The sequence below is a fragment of the Chrysemys picta genome, chromosome 11 (assembly GCF_011386835.1).
Source record: "Chrysemys picta bellii isolate R12L10 chromosome 11, ASM1138683v2, whole genome shotgun sequence".
NCBI classification, from domain to species: domain Eukaryota; kingdom Metazoa; phylum Chordata; order Testudines; family Emydidae; genus Chrysemys; species Chrysemys picta.
In genome coordinates this window covers 45,351,713-45,364,436 of record NC_088801.1, presented here as the reverse complement: position 1 = coordinate 45,364,436, position 12,724 = coordinate 45,351,713, and the positions used below count along the sequence as shown (strand labels likewise).

General features: G+C 37.3%; 1 long non-coding RNA gene across 1 annotated transcript in view; it reads left to right on the top strand.

Annotated features, from left to right (window-relative positions):
* LOC135974358 (uncharacterized) overlaps positions 1-11,034 on the top strand; it is a 154,255-nt gene extending 143,221 nt beyond the window's left edge. The window contains exon 2 of the long non-coding RNA XR_010591600.1: positions 10,918-11,034. This is a non-coding gene — a long non-coding RNA (uncharacterized LOC135974358). The remainder of the gene's footprint in view (positions 1-10,917) is intronic.
* The last annotated feature ends 1,690 nt before the right edge of the window (positions 11,035-12,724 follow it).

Below are 12,724 nucleotides of genomic sequence, written 5' to 3'. Positions count from 1 at the left end.
CATAATAATATCTTAGTTCTTTGAAAACACTAATTAATTAACCTTCTCAACAGCATTGTTAAGTGAGGTAGTATATATTCTCCCCACTTGACCATGCAGAACTGAGGTACAGTTATTGGAGCCAAAATTGTCAAAGTCTCAACTAATTTTGAGGGCCCAGTTTGAGAAGACTAGGGATTGATTTTTCAGTGTGCATGTCATTTTATAATACTTTATATGTCCAGAGAAGATTGACCTCAGTTGCAGTTGAAACCCCAAATGTCTCAGGTTGGGTACATGGAGAACACATATTTGCTTAGGAACCTTAATATGGCATTCCTTACTGTGCAAACAATATAGTTTTTGGGATGTCAAGTCCTAAATTTTTATAAAACTTACAATTTTCATCATGTGGAGCCATATTTGACACCCTTTCTTCCCCCTTCCTCCCTCCCTCCCTCTGCCACCCCCCCACACCACCGCTCATCAGCAGAGTTAGGATGTTTAGCTCCACAGTACAGACCTGTACCGTTTGAACTAATGGAGTAACTAGAAGCAGTAGTAGACAAAGTATGTGGACCAGGCAGGAAGGTGAGAGACACATCTTACCAGTGGTTTCAGTTATTTCCTGACAGGAAAGGAATGTTGAGACTTAGCATTCCTGGGTTCAACTCCAGGTTCTGGAGAGTTTATAAACCCTTATTTCTCCTTTCCTGCTTCTTGTTTCCCTAGCTCCTGTCCTGTCCCCACTCCATGGCTCCTGCCCTCTACCCCAACCAATTTGGTCCTATCCTCTTTCCCCAACCCCCACCTGTCACCCATCTGCATTCAAGTCAGACTTTTTTCTCCTCCACGTTGCCTTTGTGTCAGTAGGGGGACAGTTGAGAGCACAGTGAAGACTGTGTCCATGTTCACAGTTCCTGAGCCTGAGACCCTAACGACCTCCAACAGCTAGGAGCAGCAGTCACACTTGGGCTGCAGCATGCTTAGTTGCTCTGTGGGAATGGCCCATACACAGTCCAGTCAGCACATACAAGCTGTGAGAGGATGAAGCATGCTCCGTACAGGTGGAATCTTCAGAGAATTTTGCTGACAAATTCTAACAAGTCTCTGTGAAACATGAGCGAACATAAACCTTTGAAAAACTGTAAACTTGTTCAAACTTGGTTAGATTTTCACAGGCATGGTAAGAGGCACATTTCTGATATCCTCCCAAGACACTGCCAAATGTCAAGTCCCTGATCCAAAACATGGAGACATTAGAGCATCTCAGCAAAACAGCTGCAAGAATTTTTTAACATGGAAAAAGCAAAGTATTTTGCCCTATCCTGGTCCTCAGAAATGGCTGAACCATTTTGGCTGAAACTTTCAAAATTTTTTTTATCTTAACAGACACACAGCACACAAAAATTGGCAAACTTAATCAAAGATAGGATCTTAGATTGTAAAGTATTGGGCAACCTTAATTCTCCACGTTGCTGTCTGTGCTGCCTCCCTATAATGATTTTAGGGTGAAGATAACAAATAAGCATGTATATTATCTTGTGGTAGATTTGGTTCAGTTCTCCTGGTTTTGGGCGATATAATTCCTACTCCATTTCATAATAGCCAATTATATGTTATCCCAGGGACATGGATCATGCAAATCAGCTTGTATATTTCATATTCTATTTCTCTTGTGTTTTGAACCATTATCATTACAGTGCAGCACATGAATTTGTACTGTAATTGCAGTAAATCAGCATTTTGTGGCATTATTTATAAGTAAATAAAGAGTGTTCCAATAATATTTTGAAGGCTAATAATAAAAACAAAAGTATTTAGGGGGTATTTTTACAGGGTCAATCAATTTCTCTTTCCCTTGTCCACTAGTCACTTTCTCCACAAATTATATCATCATCGCTTAATAGTAGTATACAGAATTGTACACAAAATGGCCTTCAGATTTATTAGGCTGGTTTGTATTTCAATATGTTGTCCATCTGCTGTTGATTGATTTTAACATATCTTCCACCTTATATTTCATGTTCATGAATCACCGTTTATAATAGTTAATGATGGAAACGGTCTCTTCAGTTACTGTTTGTCATTTACATAAACTTATACTATTTTGATATTAATATCCATGGAAACATATAATTTAAAGAATTGTTATGTGGTCCATTAGTATTACAATATATTGGTACTTAATTTTCCTTAAAATTGCCCACTAAGCAGTAAATTATCCCAACACATCAACTGATATACATTAACTATTCCGAGCCAGCACAACAGAATATATTTTTGCATATCACATTGTGTTAATTTGTCCTTGGTATAACTCCACAGCCTTCAACAGAGTTACACCAGGTATTAAATTGGCCCATTGTGTCAGCAAATGAGAAAAGGAAGCTATTTAATTGCTTGGGGAACAATGGTAACCAGAACTGACAGCTCACAACCACATGTTCGCAAAACGTATTTTTCGAAAATACAAATAAGTCTAGATCCCAGCAAACATTTTAAAGACACCAATTTGTTGATGGTTAGGTGAAAGATCACTATTACTATATTGTCACTACCAAATTTAATCTTGCAAAATTAAGTTTCCCTGCATGGTTGCTGAAGATTCTGAAAAATGGTAATGCCTCCAGATGAAGTGTCCATGCTCTGTTCTTACAGTGTGCATACAGCCCTACTGTCTTGCAGGCTGTCTGAGATAATTTAGTTTTATCTGATATGCTAGGTAGTGCTTACAAAATATTATTTAGCAGGATTATTGTCACTGACATGGTCAGGTGATAAGGACTCAAAGGACATTGGGCTAAATACTTATCATAGGTCTGATCCATATTAGAAAATTTGCAATGGTGGAACTAAATCTCTTTAAAATTAATCTAGTTACACCTGCATAAAGTCCTAATGTAGATGCACTCAAGCCTTGTTTAAATTGGTTTATTTTAAATCAGTAAATTTGATTTGGAAAAATTAAACTACATTGATTTAAGCAAGGTTTAAACAAGTTTCAGTATGTTTACATTAGCGGCTTGCACCTGTATGACTTGATAGATTTTAAGCTGATTTTGTTATACAGATGCAAGTCTTCTAATGGACACAAGATCTTAATTATACCAGTACATTTCTGAGCAAACTTTGACCCATCATCTCACTGATAACAATCCGGCTAAATATCAGATAATGGACTAACCAGGTTACAATCTCAGAGGGAATTCTGGCCTGCTGTATTTTATCTACTATAAACTGCATCATCTGAATCTATCTACACTATAGCAGCTACAGTGGCATAGCTGCACCGATATAGCTGTGCCACTGTAGTGCTTCTGGTGAAGACGCTCTGAGCCGCTGGGAGAGAGCTCTCCTCTGGGCTTAATAACTCTGCCTCTGTGAGAGGCGGTAGCTATGTCAGTGGGAGAAGCTCTGGTTCTTTTGTTGTGTGACAGGGTAAATAAGACTTTCACTTTACATCATTCATGATTCTATAGACCTTTATTATATCCACCCTTAGTCATCTCTTTTCTAAACTGAATAGTCCCAGACTTTTTAATCTCTCCTCCTCTGGAAGCTGTTCTATGCCCCTCATCATCCTTGTTGTCCTTCTCTGTCCTTTTTCCAGTTCTAATATATATTTTTTGAGAAGGACCAGCCAGAACTGCTTGCACTATTCAAGGTGTGGGTGAACCATGGATTTATATCATGGCATTATGACATTTTCTTCTTATCTATTCCTTTCCTTCTCCACAATGGCCTTCTCTTCTTTGAGTGCTCAATTAGCACCTTTATTATCCAGTAGCCCCACTGATTGTTTGACGGACTTCCTGCTTCTGATGTACTTGAAAAAATATTTGCGGTTAGTTTTTGAGTCTTTTGCTAGTTGCTCCGCAAATTCTTTTTTGACCTGCATAATTATGTTTTTTACACTTGAATTGCCAGAGTTTACATTCCTTTGTATTTTCCTCTCTAGGATTTGACTTTGAATTTTTAAAAGGATGCCTTTTTGCCACTAACCACTTCTTTTTTATTCTGTTGTTTAGCTGTGGTAGCATTTTTGGGGGGTCCTCACTGCTTTTTTTTATTTTCATTGAGTTTGAGCCTCTTTTATGGTGTTTTTAAATAGTTTCTATGCAGACAGCAGGCATTTCTCTCCTGTGACTGTTCCTTTTAATTTTCATTTAACTATCTCATTTTTGTGCAGTTCCCCTTTTTGAAGTTAAATGCTACACAGGTGGGTTTCTTTTGATATTTACATATACTTATACTATTTTGATATTTCCCCTCTTACAATAATGTTAAATTTAATTACATTATGATAGCTATTACTGAGCTGTTCAGGTGTATTCGCCTCTTGGTCCACTTAGGACTAAAATTGCCGCTCCCCTTGTGCATTCTAGGACTAGCTGCTCCAAGAAGCAGTCATTAATGTTGTCTAGAGATTTTATCTCCACATTCTGTCCTGAGGTGACATGTAGCCAGTCAGTATGTGGATAGTTGAAATCCCCCATTATTATTGGATTTTCTGTTTTTGTAGCCTCTCTGATCTCCCTGAGCATTGCATAATCACCATCACTATCCTGGTCAGATGGTCGGTAGTGTATTCCTACTGCTATACTCCTATTATTCAAGCATGGAATATAGGAGAAGAGGAGACCTGAAGTCCTTGTTGACTGAGGTTCCTGCTTGTTACCCTCTACCCCTCAGGTGGGTCATGTTGGCCGTTTCCTTTTCCTAATTTTCTTGTGGCTTTTTTAATATTCTTATTTCTGATTAATTTAGGTAATTGAAATATATAATTATCAACAACAGATTTCACATGTGAATATGAAATGACAAGTATACAATACAAGTAAATAAATAACACATGCCTTCATTAAAGAAGTGAGGGCATATGTAAATAGTACAAAACAGTGTAATATATAACCTAAATATAGAATATTGAGACAATGCAAGCTAACAATTAGAGATGGTTTTAAACCAAGATGTTAAATATGAATACCCTCAACTTCAATGTGTTCAAAATTCAGAGCCAGTTCACCCCGTCTATATCAATATTATCACGTAGGGTACTTGGCAATTTACCTTATTTCATCTATATTTGTTCTCACCTCTATTTCTGCTTTAAATCCAAAACTTTCCATAATGGCAAGTCCAGTTTTTTCTATAACTGTAAAACTTGAGATCCTATTTAAGGGATCCTTAAAACCATGAATACATTTCACTAGCAAATATCCACACTTTGTCATGTCTGGATAGTTTCTTAATAACTGATAAATAGGCTCTATTAAGCCCCCTCTTAACTGGGACTTGAACTCTTTGCCTTCAGCTGCTGTTTGCTTCCATAATCCTGTCTGCTTCCATTTGAATGATCAGCTGTAACTGACAACTGTGTGAAGCCCTTTGCACCTTGCACAATTTTTGCTTGTAACTGAATGAGTTTCTTTTAAAATCCCCCTTTGTTATAAATCAAGATGGGCTCGCTCTTGGCAGCTATTCTGGAAATCATAACTCACTTGCTATGTGAGGCTAGGGGACTGGGTGAAATAGAATCATGTGCTGAACCAGAGCTGTGAATCCACTTTGTCCTAGGATGCAGTTTTTGCTTGGCCAGCTTAAAGCAGAGCTCCTTACCATAATAGAATCAAGCTATTTATCCATAGTGTGCGTAGGGTATTCTGACAGTATGAAGGCTTTGGAAGAAAGCAACACACTTTTATATAGCAATTTCCTGCAGGAGACACTGGCAATTAAATTGTCAATATTTATGACCATTTAGCTTCTGTATTCTTTTGTTTGTTTCCCTTGGGCTAGTTCTTCAGCTGCATTTGAGATATACTGAGAAGGGTACAAAGATGCTTCCAAGTCACCTTTGTGTCCCCCAAAGCTGGGAGTGGCCTGGGGCCATTCTTGTCTCCAGTGTAATTTAGAATAGGCTCAGGGTTGCTCTAAGTTACACCCAGCTGTCCGTAGCCTCAGGAGTCATTCTGGCTGCTAAGGGAATGTTGGGGGGTAGGGGCATGCTGACAATACCCCCTTTCTCCTGGGAACACAGGAAAGGGGTGGAGTAGAGTCAGTCCTCTGAGGATTTCCCTTATACAAGGGGATTTTTCAAGAAGCCAGTTAAACCAGCTGCTGCTTTGAGCTACCAAAGTGGTTCAAAGAAGCTAAAGTGGACCCCAGAATAAATCTTTGTCTTTTAGGTACAACAGATTAAATAATGTGGGCTAAATCCTACTCTGTTACACCCATGGCATCAGTTGGAGTTGTGGACTGATTGGCCCTTAAATCTGCCTATAGCCCTCACCAATGTTTGTATTTGCTTGTTTATATTAGGGTTGCATAAAATGCCCAGGTGTCTTCCATTAGTTATGTCTTGTTTCATTTTGGAAAACAGATTATCTTATCTGCTTAAATATAGTTACCTTGCAGCTTATGGTATGCCTACCTGTTTGGAAATTTGCCATATAGTTCAGCCTATGCATAGTCCTACCCCACAAAGTCCAGCTATATTGGTGAAATATTAAATTAGATAAGTGAAACACCTCTCTTAGAAAGATGCTATAAATATTCATGGCCAAATTCTGCTCTGAGTACCATGCTTGCAATCTGAAGTAACGGCAGAAATCAATGGAGATACTTCAGATTCTAAAGGGAAAATTTGATTTTTATTGAAAACAGTAATGTGTATAGTATCATAGTTATTTTCCCCTCTTGGAAAAACATATATATATATATATATAGGCTGTTCAGACACTGAACAAAATTATGCAGATATAACTCTCATAATATTGGAGCCTAATTTTACAATGAATGGACGATTTTGTTTTTCTACAATTCTTACTAAGTCATGATCAGCTAAACGATAAATGAAACCTCTTGTGTTTGGAATTTCTGAATGAGTTAGACCAAAACAGATACCATAGTAATGTTATTGCTAGTAGTAAAAAGCAGAGTTCAGTAAGTGTACTCTTCAGATATTACGCTGAAAGATAGCTGCTGTAAAATACTGCCAGCAAACTGGGTATAATAAAAATCAGTTTTGTGTCTTACAACAAGACAATTAACAGTACAGCAATGTGGTGATGGATTTGTGTAAATTTAAGTAGAATAATCAAGTGAAACTTATATGAGTCTCCTGAGTGGAATATATTTATTTTCACCAAGCCCATTTTCCATTCTGTGCTCAATAACATTTGCGATACATACTGTGCAACAATAATTTAATGCTACCTTTGCTTTTCTTGAAAAGAAAAAGAAATATCAGTAGATAGCATGGTGAGCTAAACAATTACTTTCTAAAGTGATTTTAATGCAGTGAAGAATCAAGTGCAATAATATTTTAATGGTATGAAAAAGATTTTTTAAGGCTCTGTTTTGAAGCAATAAGCGATGTTGCTTGTATTGTACAGCAATCTTCTGAATGTCAGCTCATGTTTTGACAGGGTTTGTTTGTTTGTTTATTTTCTTGTGGTCCCTAAAAAATATAACCTGCCATATCACTAGCTTTTATGAACCATGCTCTGCCACTTCCACTCACATGGAGTAGAACTCTGTTAATCAAATAGCCTATAGATTTCAATGGGTCTCAGAGTAAATTTCCTACTGACCCTGAGTAAGGATGGCAGAATCTAGTGCTACATGAATGCAAATATGGAATATAATGCCTGTTGTGTACCCTTTAGTCACTGACATCACACAAGATCAAGGTCTGATCTTAGCTGTACTAATGTAAATCTGGAGGAACTCCAATGAAGCCAATAGTCTATTCAGATTTATACAAGATTAATTGTGTTCAGAATCTAGACGTTTGTGTGTGTGTGTGTGAGAGAGAGAGAATTATAACCAGAAAATGTTTGAAGCACAGAATAAAAAAGGATGAAAATGTTGTCCCTTTATGACAAAACAGTGTCACCAAAAGAAAGGGAGAAATTTCCCTGTTCTCCCTCTCCTCCCGCCCCCCCAAACTAAAACTAGACAGGATACTAAATCTATCAGTAAATTCTGTCATTCACAATGTTAACATACATGCTGTCAGGAGAATTCCAGTTCTATGCTAGGTATTCATTTTAAGTACCATTGACAGATTCACACATTTTTCCACTGGCAAAACAGTAGCTCCTGACTCTTATCCTGTACATACAGACCTGTTGCAATACATTATCATTTTCTGTTGTTGCCACCTGCCATTTAGATTAGGATCAGTATTAATGTTGTATTACAGTGTCTGGTGAATTGAGGAGATTTAATATATGCACATCTATCTCTTTCTTTTTTAGTGTTAAGTTTTGGGATGATAGTTGTTTTTAACTTTTTTCTTTAGGGGATATCAGAAAAAATAATCCGTTATAAATAAACAAAAAAAATCATATAAAAGTAATTAATAGGATTCACGCTTTCTTTCCCATGCACTTATTTTAAAATGAAATCCAGTTGCTAAGCAAAATAAACACTGCACAGTATGTTGTTATGAAAAAAGCACCAATATATAATTTCATTGAACAGACAAAATTTAATTATATTATTAACTTAATAATGGTTTCATGGAAAGCTCACTGTAACAGCATTTGTTTAAATAGAATAATAGATTTGGAATTATAATAGGCCTTATGAAATAAATTCCTTTGTCCTTGTTGAAAGATGGGTATGTTTTTCATTATGTATGTTTGACAGTTTATAAGCCAACCCGGTTTATATTAGAGTAGGTAAGGTAACTTGCAACTATTCCAAAATATTCTGCAACAACATTCCCCCTATGTGGATGCAATATGATCAAATCCCATTCTCAGCTGTCATGTTCCTGGACTTCTAGGAATGACATTGTAGAGTTACCAGTTCTGTATGGCTGACTCCGGGGATGCTGTTCCCAGAAGTAAAACTGCTTTTTAGAGGAAGGACTTCCAGCAGGGCATAAAATTGTGGCTATTTATTGCACTACTGAGTATGTGGGTAAATATTTTACTGCAAGTAGGAATTGGAGGTTAAAAGGATTATTTTCCCCTGTTTCGATCCAATTTTAGTGAAGGCATAGGCTGTTATAATTTATCTTTATCTTTTAAAATCCGTAACCCTCAAATCCTGTGAGCTCAGCTAAAACCTGTATTGGGAATTCCTGTCTAAAACAGAAAGCTAAGTAAAAGTTCTTCCATTTCTTTTCCTACCTATGATGGATTAATATGGCACATAAACAAGATTAGCCAAGAATTTGGGTCCCATGCTCTATTTATGGGAATTTAAGGGATGTTGATCTGTTTTTGGCAGAGGCTCTTCAGTTGTTAATCTGGATCAGCCCAGTATTAAACAACTAGTGTTTGCTGCAATTTTTCTTAACTTGATGTTCCTTTAGACTGCTCAGTTTTCAGCTCAGTCTAGTGGCAGTATTACCATATGGGACATCATGTCCCAGACTTAATTCCTTGCTTCTGAGTCAACATGGGTAGGTGTATATGTTGAATCAATGCAAAGTGCTTAGGCACATGTTTAAGGCTGTGACTAGTTAGCAGAATTAAGCTTTGATGTCAGTGAAACTTATGCATATGCTTAAATGCTTTGCTGAATCAGAGCCTGTAATATTGCTCTCTTTTACTACTCATATACTACAGCCCTCTACTGGATAGTATGTCATAGCTACTCAAGTGTACTGTATGTGACTAGAAGTCCTAATGCAGTACAATAGCTATGAGAGAATTTCTTTTAGCTCAAGTGTTTTGGAGACAGAATAAAAAGCTTTGGAGCTGAAGTTCCTGAGTTCCGTCCTTCGTGTTTCTTGTGTGTGATTTAGCTGCTGGCCAAATTGAGTCCAGTCTTTCTTCATTAAGGTGGCTATGATGCCATTAAGTTTGGTTTGAGGGCCTCTGTCATATGAATTAAAATGTGTTATTGACAAACTTACTCAGGATTTTAAGACTATGAGCTTTAAGGAATGTGACTGTTCCCATAACAATATATAGCTTGCGCTGAGCTTAAGAGAATTGGTACTCAGCCTCTGTTAAAACAAGTGCCACTTCTCTTCCATTGATCAGCCACCCCTACTCTCTCTTGATAAATGTAAGCATCACCTCTTTGATAGTTGCAGACCGAGGGCACAATTTCCAAACATCTAACATTTTATACAAGAAAACAAAATGTTTTACTGCCTTCCACATACCTCTGCAGAATGAAATAGTAACACAGCATTTCTTCAGAATGTAGGCTGTGCTAATCCCAGAATGCCAGAAGCAATGGTACATTTGGGGACTTTAACTTAGTAGATAAAGTTGGCTGTTGGTGAGGAGCTTTAACATGTGAAATAGAAATGTTTCAGATAAAAATATCCAAAAATAAAAAGAATGTGTCAAAGAATGCATAGTTTTTTTCATGTAACCAAAGCGTTAGTACCTTTTATGTTATGTAAATCCTATTCTATTACATGTGTATAAAGCGTGCAAATAACAACAATATAGCTCCCTAGGTAACAGAAATAAATGTGATTTAGAATGAAAGTGGACTCTTCATAAGAACAGACAACAAAGCAGCATATGTATCATTGAGAGACCTGAATACACAAAATTGTCATAGATAGATGTCTTCCAGTAGCTCCTCATATATTAAGAGTTACTAAATCGTGAGGTATCATAGCATATCAGTTTTCATAAGACGTTGACTAGTCCTGTAACAATGCAGGACTATATTCTTCCAGCTTTCTTCCCATTTAATAGTACTTGTGAGCACTCCAACTGAACTAGGACAGATCCTTAGTTGGTGTAAATTGTCATACCTCTATTGAAGTCTAGGAGCTCTGATCTGAAGAGCTGCCATGAGTCTATTTGCAGAGTTAGGTACTACTCAAATAAGGGAGGGTGGCAGAATCTGGCCTACAGTGTTAGGAGAGGCAAAGAGCATGTTTACAACTCCTCTTTCAATATACTCCCCTATTTTCATGTACTCATAACTTCTCTTTTTGTTTTCCAGCTGAAATTTTCCACAATTTGTTTCATCCTGTGGCCAATTAAAAAAGGAAACCTCTTCAGCTCTTTGAGAGTTACTGGGATCGAGAGGAAATTACCTATTTTCTATTAGAAAAATGAGGTGAGCAATATAATGTAACTTAAAATGGCTACACAAAAAATATCTTCAAATGTATATAAATGATCTTCCAGTGGCAAGTCTTTCTTAACATGTAATTGATGAAGGGGCTGCTAGTAGCTCAAAATGTTTTGCCATATGCTTTTCCCATTTCCCCCTCCCCTACCTCATGCACCCCATGGCAGCAAGACTCTAGCACACTACAGCCTTGGTAAATATTATTTTTGATTTCTAAAGGTGGGCACAAGCTGGATGAAAGCATCTCATGGCCAAATGGGGCCTGCTGGCTGGACAACCCCACTTTAGAGCATATTATATATATTTATAACTAGAAAATAATTGATTTCCTGTCAGAAGGTGACTTAGGTTTCCTTTCAGGTTGCTCCTCCTGTCTCCCCAAAGTAATGTCTAATCCTATTCTAGGCCATCAAAAACCCTGTTCTCAGGATTATTTTTAATTAATTGACTGTTCAGCAAGAATAATGACACTGCAGGTCATACAACTTCAAGCTCAATCAAACATTCCAAATGACTTTTTCATTCTCCCCTCAGATGAATACTACTATAGATCCTGATACAGTGACTCCAGCAGTGTTTAAATAAAATCCAGCTAGTATTATGACTGAAGGAATCATCATATTTCATTCCAGCTAAAATATAAATTCCTTGGATTAACTATAAACTGTTGTTTGAAATGGCTTTAGTCACTCCCCAGCAGATTATCACCAATATCTGCCACAGGGTGAAACTGTTCAAAAAGATCTGTCTTGGGGTATCACTAGTGTTAATGACAAGGAGGGAAAAGTCCTTTTGCAGCCAGAAACAAGCATTTTAAATCTTATAATGTAATTTAACACTTGTTTTCCCTTCTTTCACTGCGATAATTTGGTATTGCTGATCAGAACCTGTGAAAATTATAATTTTATATATATATATAAATCAGAAACTAGCATTATATATATATATATATATATATATATATATATATATATATATATATATATATATATATATATATAATGCTAGTTTCTGATTCACACTAACATATGTATTTTTCCATCTCAATAATTGCTGCAGTTTACAGAAAGTACAGCTATGAAATTGAATTGCAGTGGATTAAATAGAATTTCCTAAATATTTGTTTGGTGGTAGAGTGTTTTAGAGCATGGACTGTCTTCTGCTCACCTCCCAAATGTTTCTGATGGTTGTTTATTTTTAAGGTAACTACCAACATCATCCTGGGCCACCATATATATGTAAGCGGGGGAATGGTCCCGCTATTGTGGGGAAATTTCCTGACTTCTGCACTACCCCGGTGAGGTGGGCAAGCGAAAGGATCTGAGTCCCCGCTCCCACTTCCTTTACCCAGAGGCCTTCCTGCCCTTGAGGGCTCCCCTTCCACTCTCCTGTCTGGCTGAGTCCTCGTAACCCCAACAAGGCTGGGCCCAGGATTCCTGGGGGGCTCGACCCCCAACCCTGCTGTGGTCACCTAGGACAGGGGCTAGGGTGTCCCCACTCCGGGGTACTCTCTTTACACTGGGCACCTCCCTGACCCACTGATTATTCCATACAATTTAAAGCAAATACAAGTTGTTTAATTAACAATTAATTTAAAGAAAAGAACAAGGAAAAATGGGAAAGGTTAAAGGAAAACACATCACCCTGCTCTGTGGCAGGGAACATCACAACCAGT